We start from the raw sequence: 19,793 nt of genomic DNA, 5'->3' as shown, positions 1-19,793 counted from the left end.
AATCTAATTTTATGGAAATCGGTCAAACCATCGCTGAGCGAAGTGAGTGAGATCCATTTTGGTATATATGATCACTATTTCCGGTACTTCCGGAACCGAATACCGGGAACCAGAATAGCCGGTTTTTTTAGTTGCCTACTGATAATGACTATCGATTCGGGTAGTTTTGGGACCAGTTTAGAAAAATTTTTACGTTTTTTGTCTCGCCGGTTTAAGTGACGGTGTACAATATTGAACACACTATACCCTATAATTCCGGAACCGGGAATCGGATCCGGATGAAATTCAGGGATTCCGTATAGGACCGGAAGACCTTCCATTTGAATCTAAGTTTGTGGAAATCGGTCAAACCATCGCTGAGAAAAGTGAGTGAGATCTATTTTGGCATATATGATCACTATTTCCGGTACTTCTGGAACCGGATACCGGGAACCAGGATAGCCGGAATCGGTTTGTTTAGTTGTCTACTGATAATGATTATCGATTTGTATAGTTTTGAGACCAGTTTAGAAACTTTTTTACGTTTTTTGTTTCGCCGGTTTAAGTGACGGTGTACAATATTGAACACACTTTACCCTATAATTCCGGAACCAGAAGTCGGATCCGGATGAAATTCAGGAATTCCGTAAGGAACCGGAAGACCTTTCATTTTAATCTAATTTTGTGGAAATCGGTCAAACCATCGCTGAGAAAAGTGAGTGAGATCTATTTTGGTATATATGACCACTATTTCCGGTACTTCCGGAACCGGATACCGGGAACCAGGATAGCCGGAATCGGTTTGTTTAGTTGCCTACTGATAATGACTATCGATTTGTGTAGTTTAGCCTATAATTCCGAAACCGGAAGTCGGATCCGGATGAAATTCTGGAATTCCGCAAGGAACCGGAAGACCTTTCATTTTAATCTAAGTTTGTGGAAATCGGTCAAACCATCGCTGAGAAATGTGAGTGAGATCTACTTTTTTATGTCTGACCACTATTTCCGGTACTTCCGGAACCGGATACAGGGAACCATGATAGCCGAAATCGGTTTGTTTAGTTGCCTACTGATAATGACTGTCGATTTGTGTAGTTTTGAGACCAGTTTAGAAAATTTTTTACGTGTTTTGTTTCGCGGGTTTAAGTGACGGTGTACAATATTGAACACACTTTACCCTATAATTCCGGAACGGGAAGTCGGATCCGGATGAAATTCAGGAAATTCGTGTGGGACCGAAGGACCTTTTATTTGAATCTAAGTTTGTGGAAATCGGTCAAACCATCGCTGAGAAAAGTGAGTAAGATCTGTTTTGGTATATATGACCACTATTTCCGGTACTTCCGGAACCGGTTACCGGGAACCAGGATAGCCGGGAACGTTTTGATTAGTTGTCTACTGATAATGACTATCGATTTGTCTAGTTTTGAGACCAGTTTAGAAATTATTTTACGTTTTTTGTTTCTCCGGTTTAAGTGACGGTGTACAATATTGAACACACTTTACCCTATAATTCCGGAACCGGAAGACGGATCCGGATGAAATTCAGGAAATTCGTGTGGGACCGAAAGACATTTCATTGGAATCTATATTTGTGGAAATCGGTCAAACCATCGTTGAGAAAAGTGAGTGAGATCCATTTTGGTATATATGACCACTATTTCCGGTACTTCCGGAACCGGATACCGGGAACCAGGATACCCGGAATCGGTTTATTTAGTTGCCTACTGATAATGACTATCGAGTTGTGTAGTTTTGAGACCAGTTTAGAAAAATTTTTTCGTTTTTTGTTTCGCCGGTTTAAGTGACGTTGTACAATATTGAACACACTTTACCCTATAACTCCGGAACCGGAAGTCGGATCCGAATGAAATTCAGAAATTCCGTATGGGACCACGAGACCTTTCATTTGAATCTAAGTTTGTCAAAATCGGTTCAGCCATTTCCGAGAAAACCTAGTGAGATTATTTAACATATACACACACACATACACACCCACACATACACACACACTCACTCACACACAGACATTGCTCAGCTCGATGAACTGAGTCGAATGGTATATGACACTTGGCTTTCCGGGCCAATTTTCACTAGTCGGTTTTTCAAGTGATTGCATAACCTTTCTATATGAGAAAGGCAAAAAACTCGTAATCACTCGAAATATTTTAAAAATAAATATAAATATAATTTTAACTAAGAAGATAATCTTTAATCCAGTATAACTGTATAAGAATAGTGATTACTATATACAAACAAAAAACAAATAAATAATAAAAATTAGCATATTATAAGACAATGTACAAATGGATGCACGAAATAATAGGATAAAGATCGAATTGAAGTTCATTTGTCATGAAAAAGTGTAACAAAAGAAAGACTTTTAAACCAAGTATGAGATTTTGGAACACAAAATCAAGATGAAATTCAAGTTAACAAATTATGAAAATTGATAGCGGAAAATATATTCGACAAAGCGATATTGTTGGAATATGCAACATAAAAGTGTAGATAAGTTAATGTAAAACCGGACAAAAGTTATTTAAAAGTATACGACTAGTGAAACGAACAAAATATTAAAGAAATCGGGGTTAAAAGTATCACAGGAGAAATAATCCGTTTTGAAAATCTAGGATACGTAAAACAATATACAGGCATTTGGAAAATAATGGGAAAACTCAAAGCTGCATTATGCCTATGATATGTTACAAAAACAGAAAAAAAACATTATAAAAAAACTAGATTAAAACAAAATCAATGTTGTCAAGATGTTAACTGAGTATGCAATATGAGAACCAAATGGAAACTAAAAATCAACTCGGATGGATCTATGGATTACGAAAGAAGCTATGTGAAAAAAGAAACAATCCATGCATGGAAATCAGTGGAATAGCAATAAATAGATAACAATAAAATATCACAAAAGAGAGAATTATGAGAGACATTTTTGCTTACAATGGAAAGCAAACTTAATACAAGGGAAACAATATCAAGTAGTAGTAAAAGGATGATGGGATATAACTAAAAGGGGATACTCAAACGGGATTTTTCTTTCATAGTTTTTATGGATTCAAAATAAAATGACATGATAAACTTTAGGTCAGCACAAATATATTGATTCATAGTTAGACATTAAACTAATATAATGAAAAATAAAATTCAACAATGACATGATGAAATTAGAATACGACAAAACGTTAGACGACAACAAAATGAGAAAGATATAAGAAACTAGTGGACAGAGTAACGAATACCAAAACGACGTTGGCCAACATATAATTCCTATGCCATAAAGGTATTTTAGCAATTTCTTCAGTATGAGTGTGGAAACAAGTGTGTGTGGACAAGGGGAGTCGGACCCCAGAATGAAAAGAAAGTGCGCACTATTTGAACGGAATGGCAATATGAAATCAAATTTTGTGACAATTCTCAATACTCAAACAAGACAGACAATCGTAATGAAACAAGAATATGAACCTGAAAATCAAATTTAATTTGAAATCTCAAATTATTTATGACAAAATAAATACAACACTCAACGATTCAAACAGGATCGTATAAAGGGAAAATACATAAATCAAATCAATAGGGAATTAATTAACACTACTGAAGATTAAAAAAGAACGTGTTGAAAGGATGAAGGGAAATACAATTCATATGTGAACATAAAAGAAATCAATAAACCACTTTACAATGTATACTAACATATATATCGGGTTTATTCACAATTTGTGTTCAAATTAATCTAAAAGACTAATCTAAGTATGTTTTCAGATCAATATAGACCGCCGAAAACACATCTCAGTAAGTAAGGGGGAATAGTTGCGGTATGGAAATGACCATTCGACCTGGATGAAAAGCAAAACCCAAACAGAAAGAAGGAAGTTAGCAATTATCAGAGGCAAATGAAGGAAAAATAAGTCGATGGACAGAGATAAGCAATATGTAAGCAGCATTCATGGTAAGATGAGCTGAAATATCACATGGAAGCGAGTTGCAGAACCAATGAAAAAAAACTATAATAATTTGAGTAGAAACAGAAGTTTTTTTATTGTTGTAATCAAATATATCGTCATCTGTGTTTATTGTGTGCTTGCGTCTAGATTGCTGATCATTGTAATGGATCAGGATGGTATGGTTGATGAAATGTCCTGTGGAATTTGTCATCAGCCTGAGACCGACAAGAATGATCTTTCGACAGGTTTGTACTGTTTTACGTCTGTTCATCTTAAATGTCGGGGTATAGTGGGTGTAGCGGCTCGACGAGCCAAACAAAACCCCTATTTTTGTTCAGTCAAGTGTACTGACCTTTACAAACGTATCACTGATATGCATACAAATGAAAAATCGTTTATCTCATCAATGAGCAATAAACTTAATGCTACTGTCTCTACCGCGGTGGCTGAGCAGATGCAACAAGTTCGGGATGAAGTTAGGGTTATTACTAGTGCTGTGGAGTCTTCGCAGAATTTCTTGTCTGAGAAGTTCGATTCAATAATTTCGGATTTCAAGGACTTGAAGTCTGAGAATGAGCGTCTACAACTAGAAATCGATACATTGAAGCTTTCACTATCTTCGCTGACTGCTACTGTTAATAAAATTGAAAATTATTATGCTAAGGAAAATAAAAAAAACAGTAGCTAATAACGCGATGATATTCGGCTTGCCCTCAATCCCCAATGAAAATGTGGGAGAGCTTGTGCTAAAAACATTCAAATGTCTTGGTGTTAGTTTGTCCCGTGATTCCGTTGTTTCGTCATCCCGATTGTATGCGGGTAATAAAAACAGCGGCGCTCCGATTCCAATACGAGTGGTCTTCAAAGACGAAGCCATTAGAGAAACAGTTCTAGACAAGAAGCAGGAACATGGCCCTCTTATTGCTACTGCTGTTGACAAATCCTTCAAGACTAATGGAACTGAAATGAAAGTGGCAGTTCGTGAGGAGCTGTCAACTGCTTCTTTGGAACTGTTAAAAAACATGCGAGAATCTCAAAAATTATTAAATATTAAGTATGTATGGCCAGGTCGTGGAGGAGTTATATTAGTAAAAAAGGATGACCATTCTAAATTGGAAAAAAATCGTAATAAAATAGATCTTGATCGTGTTATACATTTTTACCGATCCACACAATTGACGTCTCCTTCCCCAGATCAAGTACCACTCAAGCGTAAAAGAACTTAATTTAGCTATTATATTTATGTTACATGTGCTGTTATTTGTTTCTCTTTTAAATGGATAATACGACTACCAAAAAAATTTTTCACGAAAATATTTATAAGTTCAATAACAACTATACATTAAACGACAAAAAAACACTTAAGATTTTGCAATGGAATGTAAGAGGTATTAATGATATTTCAAAATTTGATGATATATTAATTGATTTTGACAATTTTAAAACTCATATAGATGTTATAGTAATCGGAGAAACATGGTTGAAAGATGAAAATTGTGCTCTCTATAAAATACCGCATTATAAAGCCTTTTATGCTTGTAGAGAAGATTCTAGTGGAGGCCTAGCAATATATGTCAAACAAGATATTGAACATAGACTGATTAGGAACTACACGTCCGATGGATTTCACCATATAAACATCTAGCTTGGTATCAAAGGACACTTTTATAATATTCATGGTGTGTATCGTCCCCCTAGCTTTTATTTTAACGAATTTTCCGTTTACCTAGAAAGCTTGATGTGTTCGTGTTTTATTGAAGGTGATACAAATGTTCCTATAAATCTCATTCATAACAACATTGTGACAAGATATAAGGCTCTGCTAGAATCATATGACTTTTCGTGTACAAATTGTTTTACTACAAGACCAATTAGCGCAATATACTATATACCATATTATTTGTAAACTTGACGACGTTAATCGTATTCGCAACGACACAATATTTAATGAACTAAGTGACCACTCTCAAATCATAACAACTTTCAAAATACTGGCTGATAAAGAACCTATGATGTTAACGAAAAAAAAATAACTATCGTCAGGTTAATCTTGATTTTTCCAATTTTATTAGTAGTATTGATGTCATTGAGGACGCTAAAACAGTTCTTCAATCTATAGTTTTCGTATATAATTCTCTACTCGAACAACATACAAGAATAATAACTAAAACAGTCACAGTGAAAGGTAATCATTGCCCGTGGATGACCTTTGATTTATGGACACTAGTGAAAATAAAAAGCAATTACCTCAAACGTATTAAGGCAAGCCCCCACGATCAGCATCTCAAACAAATGCTATCACATATCTCTAAAAAAGTCGATTCCATGAAAAAGGCGAATAAAAAAAATATTACGAAAACCTTCTCACTAACGTACCTCATTCGAAATTTTGGACAAATCTTAAATCTACGTTCGGACTAACAAAAGCAAAAGATTAAATACGCTTGATCGATAGGGGCAACAACATTAATGACAACAAGGAAGTTTGTGATGTTTTCAACAAATTCTTTTCAAATATCGGTAACGAATTAGCTAAAGCTATTCCTGTAAACTCATCTTTTTGTCCAATAAGTAACGTGAGTCGTGTTTGTGATTCTATTTTTCTACGTCCTACATCTGTAAATGAAGTGATACTGTTAATACAATGTTTGGATAATAAGAAGAGTAACGGCCCTGATAACGTCTCTGTCAGTGTACTAAAACATAATTTACTTGCATTCGCTAAAATACTCTCTCAGTGCTTTAACGTAATTATTCAGACCGATTACTACCCTGATTGCCTCAAGGTGGCTAAAGTCATTCCTGTGTTCAAATCGGGTGACCGTTGTGATTGTAATAATTACCGTCCTATATCTGCATTGTCCGTATTCAACAAAATATTTGAAAAACTTCTAGTCACTAGACTTATCGAATTCCTAAGTAAGCATAATATCCTCTTTAAATTCCAATATAGCTTCAGACAAGGTTCTAGCACCCAAACCGCTATAATTGAATTAGTTGACAAAATTATAAGCAAGATCGATAGTAAAAATATAGTTGGTGCAGTATTTTTAGACCTTAAAAAAGCTTTTGACACATTAGATCATAGTATACTTTTGGACAAACTCGATTGCTATGGGACCAGGGGCATTGCTAATTCAATTATCCGTAGTTACTTGACTAATAGAAAACAATTTGTATCCATCGAAAGTGACAGTAGCAACCTTGCTCCAATAAACATCGGTGTTCCACAAGGAAGTAATATTGGTCCACTATTGTTTCTTTTATATATTAATGATATAGGTAATTTACATCTTAAATGAACTCCACGACTATTCGCCGACGACACAGCTCTGTTCTATCCTGACAGTGACATCAATGCTATTATTAACTCAATGGAAAGTGATTTAAGAACTCTTGATCAATATTTCAATGCGAACTTATTATCATTAAATGCCACAAAGACTAAGTATATGATTTTCCGTTCCACAAGGAAAATTATACCAACGCATAATCATCCCCAGCTTGGACACAATATTATTGAAAAAGTTGACTATTTACAGTATCTGGGCATATATTTCGACCCCGCATTAACCTGGGCTCACCACATAAAGTTTGTTGCCAAGCACGTGGCGTCGTACTGCGGTGTTTTATGGAGAGTCAAGTCCTTTGTTCCCCAGCGTGTGCTGTTAAATTTTTATTTTGCTTACATCCATTCACAGCTCAACTACTTGGTATCGGTGTGGGGGCGAACCGCTAGTTCTTATCTGAAGAAACTCCAAACTCTACGAAACAGATGCCTAAAAATCATTTTCAATAAACCCTTACTATTCTCGAGTCTATTGTTATACTCTGACAGAAACCATAATGTTTTATCAATAACATACTTATGTGATGTCCAAACGTTGCTATTCATCCATAATAATTTGTATAAATCCACAGTACACCACAACCTACAGCTCCCAACTATATCCCATTCTAGAACAACACGCCGTAGTAACAATTTGTTTCGTGTTCGAGTGCAGCGCCCTTAGCGAATTTGCTGCATTACTAGTTTGCATTGGCGCAGCAGTTTTTGTTTACACGCTCTTGGAATGCGCTCGGGGTTGCTGAGATGTTTTTGTTTGAGCGACACTGAGGTGCCCTGCGTAAGCAAAGAAATTTCAGGGACCACCGAAGCAAAGAAATTTCACGAACAACCGCGGTAACGGTCACGATGGTCTCGGGTTTAGGCCGAACAGTTAGTGAAAACAACCGAACGAAAGCTCGCAAGAGAAGACTTCGGAAGAAAGTCGGATGAACTTCTGCATCCGCAATGTACTAAAACTTTCGGGCTTCACCCGAAGAATAAGTAATAGAGGATTTATAAAAAGCCTTCTTACAAGGAATTAGGAGTCAGTCGAGTTTTAATTAGTAAGCCAAAAGTCACGGGTGCCATCCTGTTGACAGTAGTTAGTAGTAGGTCGAAGTCGGTTGCGAATTAGTGACATACGAAGAAGATCGATTTTAGCCAGGTAAAGTGACATACGAAGAAGATCGAGATTAGCGGAATAAAGTGACATACGAAGAGATCGCGTGTTTTAATTGAATATATGCACCAGAGCGATGGGCGCTCGGCAAAAACAAATGAAACCATCGCGAAGGGTACAGGAAAAACACGATTTTAATACACCTTTGAGTGCAACAGCTCTAGGCACGCGACATTTTATGTGGCACGACAAATCGGATGTGTCGGATCGGATATCAATGAAAAAAAAAAGGGGGGTGATAATATTGAATAACCCCCCCGGCTTATTAACAGATATTACGAAGCCAACCAAAAGTATCTGGAATGGAATAAAAAGTTTTCTTTTCTCTTACATTCCAGTGTCCTGGCAAACGCAGCCGTTACACGAGGGGAGACCCATGGGAATTCGGGCAATCTAATATTAAAAGACCTTGGAATAACATGGATATTAAGCGGCTCATATGACTTGGGGGTGAGTGTAAGTTTAGAAGAATTAGTAACTGATAGGATTAGAATCACAAGGGACATAGGAACCTTTCCGGACTCATGCTCGACTATAATAGAAGCACTGAACATGAGCCCATGCAACTCTCTGAAGGAATTGTTACAACGGGACTATGAAATTATGCAGGAACTAGGGGGAGTAATAGGCACTCATGCGGGTAAACGAAAGCGCAGAAGTCTGTGGAGTGCCATAGGATTAATGGACTCTGAAGATAGAATCAGACTAGACGAAGATATGAATAAGGTTCGCGGGAACGAAGAGAGATTAAAAGGAGCGACATACCAGCAGACGACGGTCATCGACTGCTTCAGATAGACCAGAAACTGACAGAATCATACAGGGAAAACGAAAAGACGCAAGAAGCAATTATCAAAGATATGAATGGCACCATTTTTACTAAGGAAATGCTAATAACAGAAACAAGATTGCTAAACAAGGGACTAGAAATACAGAGTATCATAAGTTCACCGCGGCGACAAGCAGTAATAATAAAAATTTTAGCAGGTGAAGCTCGGGCATTGGACATAATAATGGAACTCGCAGAGCCCAAGAAACTTCTATTTCAAATGGAACAACAGGTACAAGGAACGGATACCATGGATTTCCCTTGTACCAAAGATGGGTATATAAGTTTAGAGATATTTGGCGCTACCAAGAACTCGTATGAAATAGACGAGAAAGGCGTACTTCACCTGAAGCTCACGTTACCACTAGTAAAGAAAAATAAGTTCGCAACCTTTCAAGGACTAGTCATGCCACGTTTACAGATGTGTGGATGTGCCGAGTATAAGAATTCCAGAATATGCGATTTCAAAAGCGTGGAAAGAAATCTGGAAGCAATCAGCGAGTGTCTCGCGAATTTGATGTATAAGGGATCAGCCGTAACCTGCGAGGCACGCGTCTTTAAAGTAAACCACACAATTTGGCTTGAAGGGGAACGGAAAAACAAGTGGATTTATGTGGCTCCACACCATACAACAATAAATATAACAAGGAAGGACGGCAGTAGAGATGCGAGGACAGATATTCACGGAATAGGAACCATAGAATTACAGCCAGGAATGACGCTGTCAACATACGAGGTGATTATCGAACATCAGTATAACGAAAAAGCAAACGAGACATTGTACCTGACGAAAGTAACAGAAGGTCCGATAGAAAACATGAGATTGTTAAAACACAAAGACATACCTATATTAAATAAGAAACGGGATATACACATTCATTGATAATAAGAGACTCTTTAACTTAGGAGTAGACGTGAAAAAGCTAAAAGGAGAGGGAGTAGAGCTACAAAACATAATTTTTTTTTTTTTTTTTTTTTTTTTTTTTTTTAATAGCCCTCCGCACTCCCCCGCACCAAAAAGCTCACAACTGGAGCTCCCTGGCCACGGACACATACATACCTCAGCTTAGAAAAGCAAAACTATAGCAAAATAAAAAGGAAACAAAACCGCGATGATAACAAGCTGAGGTTATTACTACTAACGTTATATACTAGCGAAGAGACATTTAACTATTTACACTATGCAAGAACTCCCAGTGGAATGTAGGATTCCTTTTAAGGGGCTCTTACTAATATTTCAAAGCTTACAAAAACTAACAGTAATTATTTATTAACTAATTAACTAACAGTAATCTATTCATTTCAACACTTGAGCAGGAAAAAAGCCCTCTTGAGTAGACTGTGGTACCAGCACTTGCTCAAAAGGGCACAAAAACCTCCTCTACTTTTAAGATTGCAACATTTGAACAATTACTCGAATCTATAAGTTGATAAATGTATGAATGAATGGGTACATGATGTTACGAATTAATAAATGAATTAATCAATGAATGAATGAATGAATAAAAGAGTTTATGAGTGAGGGAAGTAATGATTGAGTGAATCAGTGTATGAATGAGTGAATGAATGAATGAATGGATGAGTGAATGAATGAGTAGATGATGGAAGGATGAACTGTACAAACACAAAAACAAAAACACAAAAACAAAAAACACGGTTGATACGATTACAGTATATAGTTAGCTATCTCTGTCTTTAGGTAGCGCTTTAATCTCATTTTGAATTCGACCGGATTGAAGGTTTGTTTGAGCTCATCAGGAAGACTATTATATTGTAATATTATATTGTTGTAGCATGGACACAAAAGACAGAAAGGGACTAGGGAAGGGCAACGACCTTCGCATGCCGCAACTCTAACATTGTTCTCTTTCACCCCATTTTTACAAAAAGAGAAAAGAAAGAAAAGGTGAATAACATATATTAATACAATTGTCATTACAAAAAAGAGAAAAGAAAGAAAAGGTGAATAAAATATATTATTACAATTGTCATTACAAAAAGACAAAAGAAAGAAAAGGTGAATAAAATATATTATTACAATTGTCATTACGAAAAAATAAAACGAATAAAATATATCAATATTGCCAAAAGAAAATCTACAATAAATATTGAATAAAATTCAATGATGCGATACAATGGGAAGTTTTGATGACTACCGAGATATTTTAGAAATCATCACAGGCCGAAGAAAATGAAAAAAATGTATCAATTTGATAGATTCTGAGGAAGGAACTAAGGATAATGATCAAAAGGGTGTAAATATAAAGAAAGCATTCAAATGATGAAATTAAATATAAATAGAAGCAATATACCAGTAAATACTAGAAGACTATAAATAGGATAAAAATGCATCGAACACAGATATTCAGACCATCGGAAAGCTAAATCATAGGCAAAGTTTTAGGAGTTTTTCTGGAAAAATCCCAATAGCGTGTGATCACAGTAATGTTTGAGAACGGGCTGAAGGCAGGATGTCGGTACTAAACCCAATGCTACCTATGTAAAGGCGATACGCAAGGTGTGCAATCGTGGCAGCAGGCCAAGGATGGAGGGGACCACCTTTACCACTAGCAGATATCTTGGAGCGGAGACGAAGACGAAACGTACATCGAGAACAATCGATCAAATGAAGGAAGACAGAAGACTCAAATTTATACGTTATGCGTATAAGGGAGACTTAAGCTACCTTGGTCAGGGTAATTCGAACCCTATTGATAATTCAGCGACCGGGCGACAGTACACACAATGAAGTTTGCCACATTTTACGTTGATCAGAGAGTAAGGATGCTCCTAACCTGCGACATATAAATATGTGCTGAACATGTCAAAGGGCAACGAGAGAGTATCTTCAATTGACGAAATAAAGAGAAATGTACATTCGAACTCCCGAAAACAGTAAGAAAGTAAAGCAGCCATGGAGGTACTAGAAGGGCATCGATAATCCGAATTGACATGGATTAACATATAGAAAGTTAGAATAACAGGAGTCGTGTCTCCGAAACCAGCAATCGATCTAATACAATTTCTGCAACGGAAAACAGTACAATTCAGTCACAGTTGAACCGCAACAATAGAAAAGGAATTGAAATCACAGAGCTTAACCATAAAAGGCGAAATATCAGTACTCGTCAGAGACGTCCTACGATAGGCGATAATACTCCGTATTCCGAGATCCAGAGAGTACAGTAAAGAAGGAGGCGGAACCTGACATCCACGGTCTGAAACCACGAGAGCACACCCAGGCAGATCGGCAACCACGAAGGATGGGAAACAGACCCGAGGCAGAAGATGACGACGAGATGAAGCAGCAGGCAACGGCAGAAGGAATGCGCACGCTAGGACCAACGTAAAATTAGGGACATAAAAGGATTATCATTAAGTTATGAAAATTTCATTGTATAAAGCCGCAGAAGAGAATGAAAAAAAAAGGTAATGAAAACTATACAAAGTTTTTTTTGTACCCATATCCTCGTGCCTAAGTCCGATACCATCACAATCGACTTGATGCTAACCCTTAAGGTATCATCAAGCTCAGTAAGTAAGGGGGCATGCAGCGCCCTTAGCGAATTTGCTGCATTACTAGTTTGCATTGGCGCAGCAGTTTTTGTTTACACGCTCTTGGAATGCGCTCGGGGTTGCTGAGATGTTTTTGTTTGCGCGACACTGAGGTGCCCTGCGTAAGCAAAGAAATTTCAGGGACCACCGAAGCAAAGAAATTTCACGAACAACCGGTAACGGTCACGATGGTCTCGGGTTTAGGCCGAACAGTTAGTGAAAACAACCGAACGAAAGCTCGCAAGAGAAGACTTCGGAAGAAAGTCGGATGAACTTCTGCATCCGCAATGTACTAAAACTTTCGGGCTTCACCCGAAGAATAAGTAATAGAGGATTTATAAAAAGCCTTCTTACAAGGAATTAGGAGTCAGTCGAGTTTTAATTAGTAAGCCAAAAGTCACGGGTGCCATCCTGTTGACAGTAGTTAGTAGTAGGTCGAAGTCGGTCGCGAATTAGTGACATACGAAGAAGATCGAGATTAGCGGAATAAAGTGACATACGAAGAGATCGCGTGTTTTAATTGAATATATCACATTCTGCCACCCGCTCCGCTCGGTGCGGTTTCTGCACGAGCAGCTACAAGCCTTGGTCAAAGACGGATCCTTTTTGTTGGTCCAACTCTTTCCAACATAGCGTAATAATTAAATTGTGGATCCCTTAAAAGGAAATCTTTTCCACTGGGACTCCACTTTAATAAATTGCACATCAAACCATGAAAAAAGAGAATCTCAGCGGACTTTGTATCAAAATTAAATTTTTATTTCTGGTATTATTATTGCCAGTGTCTATTTGTTTCTTGTTTTTCTGAGACTAGTTGCGTCCACTACCAGGGGGCTTCAAATTGAAGCTTTTTGGTGTTGGGGAGTGTGGTGGGTAAAAAAAAGAGATTTACAGAAAACGTACACCTGAAACAATCGTCCCATGCCACAACTCTAACGAAACGTTCTACTTTTACAGGTTAAAGAAAAGTTAATATTATATTGATAGCCGAAGATGATTCCTTTTCAAGTTCCAAAAATAACGATACAATACGGAAACATGAAAAAAAACAAACAATATAATCAAAGAAAAATACCAACAAAATAGGCGGGTGGGTAATGTCAGAGACATAACTGGATGTCGTGAATACGAAAACAACTGACATGTTCCTTAACACTTCCGAATATCAATTAGTTGATCAATTGTATGAATTATGCAAGCATTCCCCTTTGCACATTTTTCGCAAAAACAAAGAAGGCTTCACTTTTTGTTGAGAGGCTTGTTTCTACCTGATTTCGTTTGTAGCTTTTTCACTAATGGGCGGTCCTAACGGCTATAAAAATAGCCGCATTCAGAATTTTAATGTTGATAATTCATTTCAGATTTGCATAATTTATTGAAACAAACTATCAATATGCTGAAGGGACTCGTTTCTAGCATTCAGAAAGGTCAAATTGCGTAATTATCTACGACATTAAACTCTGGAATATCTTTCGCAAAAACAAAGATGGCTTCACTTGATCTCGTTTACTGTGAGTTTCACACAGCGAAATGTGCACAAATCTAACCAAACTGTTCTAGATTTGCAGTAAACTGAGGATATTTCCCTACGATTTGCGAACAACAAATCCTAATAGTTCTTTAGAAAACTTTTAGAGCCATTAGAACGGCTGATTTTTTATAATGCCGTTGTTTTTTCACCAATGCTAATGACTGGCAGCTGTGACGTAATCGCTCTTGTCGGAAGCGAAACTAGCTGTGCAGACGACACAAAACACATCTGCTCGCAGTAGCGATAGAATCCAAACTGATTGAATTTTTGTTAAGAGATTTCCTTTTATGTGATTTCGTTTGTAGCTTTTTCACTAATGGGCGGTCCTAACGGCTATAAAAATAGCCGCATACAGAATTTTAATGTCGATTATTTCATTTCGGATTTGCATAATTCATTGAAAGAAACTATCAATATGTTGTAGGGATTCGTTTCTAGCATTCACAAGGACCAAATTGAGGCACTCACTGCGATATTCACCACTTTTCGGAACATTTTTCCCGGACGATTTGTGGTACAGAAGCAGATATTTTGTTCTCTTCCTTAGAACGCGTTCTGATTGGCTGATGTTGCCATGGATCAAATGAGACAGGTTTTTCAATAGTGTACTATTGAAATACTTCAATGCTTTTGCTATACACGCTTAAATTGAAAAATTTCGATTCTATTGGTAGTTAGATTATATAAATCCTTTCACAGATCACAGAGCTATGAGCTTTAAAAATACGAGAAAGGCAAACGCTCCTTATGAATTATCCTCTTTGATACTCGTTTATACCAAACATTTCAGAAAAGTTTAATTTTGAATTATTTGAGACTATGTCACAAAACTGAAAATTTTATCATAAAATTGTGATCATATTTCCGATGGCGTGTCGCAAGAATTATGTTGATTCATTAGATACAACAATAGATATTCACGATCAAACACTTATCACTCTATCAGAGGGTAAATTTTGAAAAGGCACCCCATAGTAAAGTAAGTCGTATTCACGACAAAAAATGGTGACTCTGAAAAGAAAGTTTTATGAAAGCGTTCGTGATGAAGAGTGACGATTTGAGTTAGTTCAGCACGCAGACTCTGAATTCTAAACCCATATATTCCAGAACTAAGCTATGAAACTTGAAGACGATTTTTCGCCATGACTACCAGAATGGGTTTTATAGAGTACAGTAAAGTATATTTCCGCATAATTCTTTAGGAGTATTATTATGATTCTCAAAAGAACCGAATAGAAGAAGTCTGGAATAAAGAACTGTATCCTGAGTTCAAGAACTAAATTTAGAACCAATAACAGACTCAGAATCCAGTTTCGATTCTAGAATTGCAATTTCGAACCTCAAATTAGTTCCGGAATACAGTTCCAGAATCCAGTTTCAGTACGCAGGCTCTGAATTCTAAACCTATATTGCGGAACTAAAATCTGAAACTTAAACTTCTCGTTACGACTACCGAAAAGCAAATGATGGCAGTCTTCTCGCCTTGAAGGCCAGCAAGCGAATGATAGTTGCTACCTGAGCGTTTGATGTTTTAACAACGCAGAAGGTGCACTTTTCGTCGCTGCTGGTTGAAAGTTTAACTCCCACGACGTCTGCTACCATGGAACGCACGGAAAGAAATGATCGATTTTCACCACGGTTTCCCTTTTATACGCATTCAGTTGAAGATATGTGCCTGACTACCTCAAAATCGTCGTCCTTGCGCGAAAAACCCAAGCGAAAGTAAAGAGTTTTCCGCATTATTTTCAAATTTTGAGAAAACTAAAATTTTGAGTTGTTTGTGGTTATCTCACACTGTTCAAAATATTATCCTAAATTCCTGATCATATTTTTGATGATATGGTGAAAGAGTTATGTTGCTACGATTAATACAAGTCGAGATATTCACGATTAAGTTCTGCCCATTCTTCCATATGGCTAATTTTGAAAAGGCACCCCATAGTAAAGTAAATCGTATTCACGACAAAAAAGAAAGAAAAAAACGAGCCTGCAATTTTTTACGAAGTTTCATTTGTATAAAAACTCAGTGGAAACAATACATTGTAGAAAGAGTAACAATTGAGTGTTAGATACAATTTATAGCTATGCGCATGTAAATTTATTAGGAGATTAGTTCTAGAAGAAATCGGAGCCCTGGCCAACGTGTGCGTCCAACGTATTCATCGCGGTCGTGCAAGAAGGAAGGATGTCGGTAGCATAGCAAAGCTACCTAAGAGAATGATAGGGTGTGGTCGAATGTTGTGGCAAGTCGAAGACAAAGGGAACCGTGGACCCATCAAGATGTCGGCAATATGAACGCAAGAGCCAGTAAATCGGAAGAAGGTCAACACAGTTAAAGACGATGCGTGGGTGCACCACAACAGTCCAAAGTGCTATCCCATGTTTTACACGCAATAAGACAAGAAGGAAGTAAACACAGTCGACACCGTCAAAAACAATCTGCGCGGGGGGGTGCCACAACAATACAAGGTGCTACCCCGTGTTTCGCTCAGTGGGCATCGTAAAAGCTCAACTGAATGCCATGAACAAGCATAGAAAATTTAATGATCATTGTTAAATCCAACGCGGAAAAGTAACCACGAAACCAGACGAAACATTTTTGAAGAAACGTTAGAAGCCTCAACACTTCGTGCGGAATAATGCAGTAATTTCCATGATACCTAAAAACTCAAACGAAACAGCGATTAATTCTCAAACTATGGGCAATAAACCGGAGGATATTAACCGAGATGTTTGATTATGAAAACCCAGGCGAGAAGAACGAGCTATTATGGAGGAAACGACACGGCACCCAGAGTCCGAGACTAGAAACCGTTCGATCACCCCACAGATTAGGTACTGACAAAAGCGACTACAAGGCGGCACTGGGACTGGAATGGAAGCACACGCTACGGCATTGTAAGGTTAGGGAAGCTAAATTCATATAATATTTAAATGAAAGAATGTAATATGTAATAAATGAATATGTAAACAGTTAAAAAAAGGAGAAAAAGAAAAGAAACGAAAAATTATTAATCTTTTGTAACGGCAATCGTAGGGCTAAAAGTTTTACATTCCGACAACACAACCTTTCAATTTGCTACCCGCGCGATCAACTCGATGGTATCATCAAGCTCAGTAAGTAAGGGGACATGCAACAGCCCTAATTTTTTTCATATATCAAGATCAGGCCGGAATCTTATCATAAATATCTTACAAAAACCATATTTCACTATACCTTAGCTAGTACAGATAGTATATCAGTAAAGTTATTGCAGTGCTCACGGCTGCCTATTTTCACATATTGCATCAGTCAGTAAAAACTGTACCACTGAGTAAGGAAAACATGTTCAGACAAGGTAATTGATTATGTACACAAGCGACGCGATCGCACGGCAATCGCATATATCCATAGCAATGGAAACATGTATATTGATTATATGTGGTAGTTAGTCAACCAAAGAATGCCCAGTATGAATTATATATGGCTATGAATAATTTAGGGCTTCTTTACATAAATACGCCGGAAAAGAACATTTCGCATTTCAGTCGGTATTGAACAGTCGTTCGCACCGCACGCGTATAGCTCTTGGCTCCTGGAAATTTTTTCTGGCTACCTAGAGTTTCATTGATTCAAGGCTTCAGTCTTTTCCAAGGCTACCTGAATCACTAACAGTCTTTTTAAAGACTAACAATTAGTCAGCCTTTCTCAAGGCTATACAAAGAGTGATATTAGAATGACTAAGTGATACAAAGAGTGATATTAGAGTGACTAAGAAATTAATCAGCCTTTTTTAAGGCTAGCTAGGAGTCTAATGGAAGACCAATTTAGCCTAGTTAATTTAATTTAAAATTTCATTCATTTCAAAAATGCCTGCGTCCAACCGGAAAGGCAACAAGCCTAAGGCTAAAAATAATTCAATACGGAATAAATCACAATCCGTTATTCAACATTTTTCTAATAACATTCACGATCTTATAGAATCTGAATGTAAAAATAAAAGACAACGGACGGATTTCCCTTCCGTTGATTCTATGCCGTCTAATAATATCTACGAGATTCTTCCTGAATCCGATTGTAGCGACTTAGAAGAAAATTCTTCAAAAATTCCCAAAATGGACGCTTGTCGTTCTGAGAAGAAACATCAATCTATGCCACCAGTGACGGTGATGATTTCCGACTTCAAAGCATTCCGTACTGAGCTTTCTACTTTTCTCCCGGAAGTAAAAGTCTCATTTCAAATCGGACGAAGAGGAGAATGTCGAGTCTTGGTTGATGGATTGGAAGATTACGAACGTCTCATTCGATATTTGTCCGAGAAACCTCATAAATATTATTCATATGATATAAAATCAGACAGACCCTTCAAGGCTGTCTTGAAAGGCTTATCAAATGATCAACGTACCGATGAAATTAAAAATGAACTAAAAGAATTGCTTGGTTTTGTCCCTCCCCAAGTAATACTTATACTACATCACACTCTGGAATTTCCCATGAACTTTACCTAATAAACTTCAATCGAAGTGATGTAAACAATTTGAAAACTTTAGACAAAGTACGTTACATTTCCCACATTAAAATTCATTGCGAACATTATAAACGGCATAATCGTATCGCAACTTAACGCAATTTCGTCGTTGCCAAGGCTTCGGCCATGGAACGAAAAATTGTCAAATGGATATACGGTGTTTGAATTGTGGTAAATCGCATTCGATAGACGTTTGTCCACTGAATGAAACCACTGAATGAAACCACTGATAAATTTTCATGTTAAAATTGCAATGGAAATCATAAATCCAATTATTTGAAATGTCCTGTCAGAGAAAAAAGGCGGGTGGGTAATGTCAGAGACATAACTGGATGTCGTGAATACGAAAACAAATGACATGTTCCTTAACACTTCCGAATATCAATTAGTTGATCAATTGTATGAATTATGCATGCATTCCCCTTTTCCACATTTTTCGCAAAAACAAAGAAGGCTTCACTTGATCTCGATTACTGTGAATTTCACACAGCGAAAAGTGCAAAACTCTAACCAAACTGTTCTACATTTGCACTAAACTGAGGATATTTTCTTTCGATTTGCGAACAACACATCCTAATAGTTCTTCAGAAAACTTTTAGAGCCATTAGAACGGCTGATTTTTTATAATGCTCTCCAACGTTGCTTTTTCATCCATCGAAATGATTGGCAGCTGTGACGTAATCGCTCTTGTCGGAAGCGAAACTAGCTGTGCAGACGACACAAAACACATCTGCTCGCAGTGGCGATAGAATCCAAACTGATTGAATTTTTGTTAAGAGATTTCCTTTTATGTGATTTCGTTTGTAGCTTTTTCACTAATGGGCGGTCCTAACGGCTATAAAAATAGCCGCATACAGAATTTTTATGTCGATTATTTCCTTTCGGATTTGCATAATTTATTGAAAGAAACTATCAATATGCTGTAGG

General features: G+C 37.2%; 1 protein-coding gene across 11 annotated transcripts in view; it reads left to right on the top strand.

Moving 5' to 3' along the window:
• The window catches only part of LOC131430107 (regulating synaptic membrane exocytosis protein 2), a 1,567,561-nt gene that overhangs the window by 1,504,482 nt on the left and 43,286 nt on the right, over window positions 1-19,793 (top strand). The window contains exon 12 of one of the 11 annotated variants that reach the window (XR_009229486.1): window positions 3,754-3,940. The exons of the other annotated variants lie outside the window; for them this stretch is intronic. The gene's annotated coding sequence lies outside the window, so the exon portion shown is untranslated. The remainder of the gene's footprint in view (window positions 1-3,753; window positions 3,941-19,793) is intronic. 11 annotated transcript variants of the gene reach the window in all.

The sequence above is a fragment of the Malaya genurostris genome, chromosome 2 (assembly GCF_030247185.1).
Source record: "Malaya genurostris strain Urasoe2022 chromosome 2, Malgen_1.1, whole genome shotgun sequence".
Taxonomy (NCBI): Eukaryota; Metazoa; Arthropoda; class Insecta; order Diptera; family Culicidae; genus Malaya; species Malaya genurostris.
Note: the sequence above shows the minus strand (reverse complement) of the source record. Positions and strands in the feature narration are given on the sequence as shown.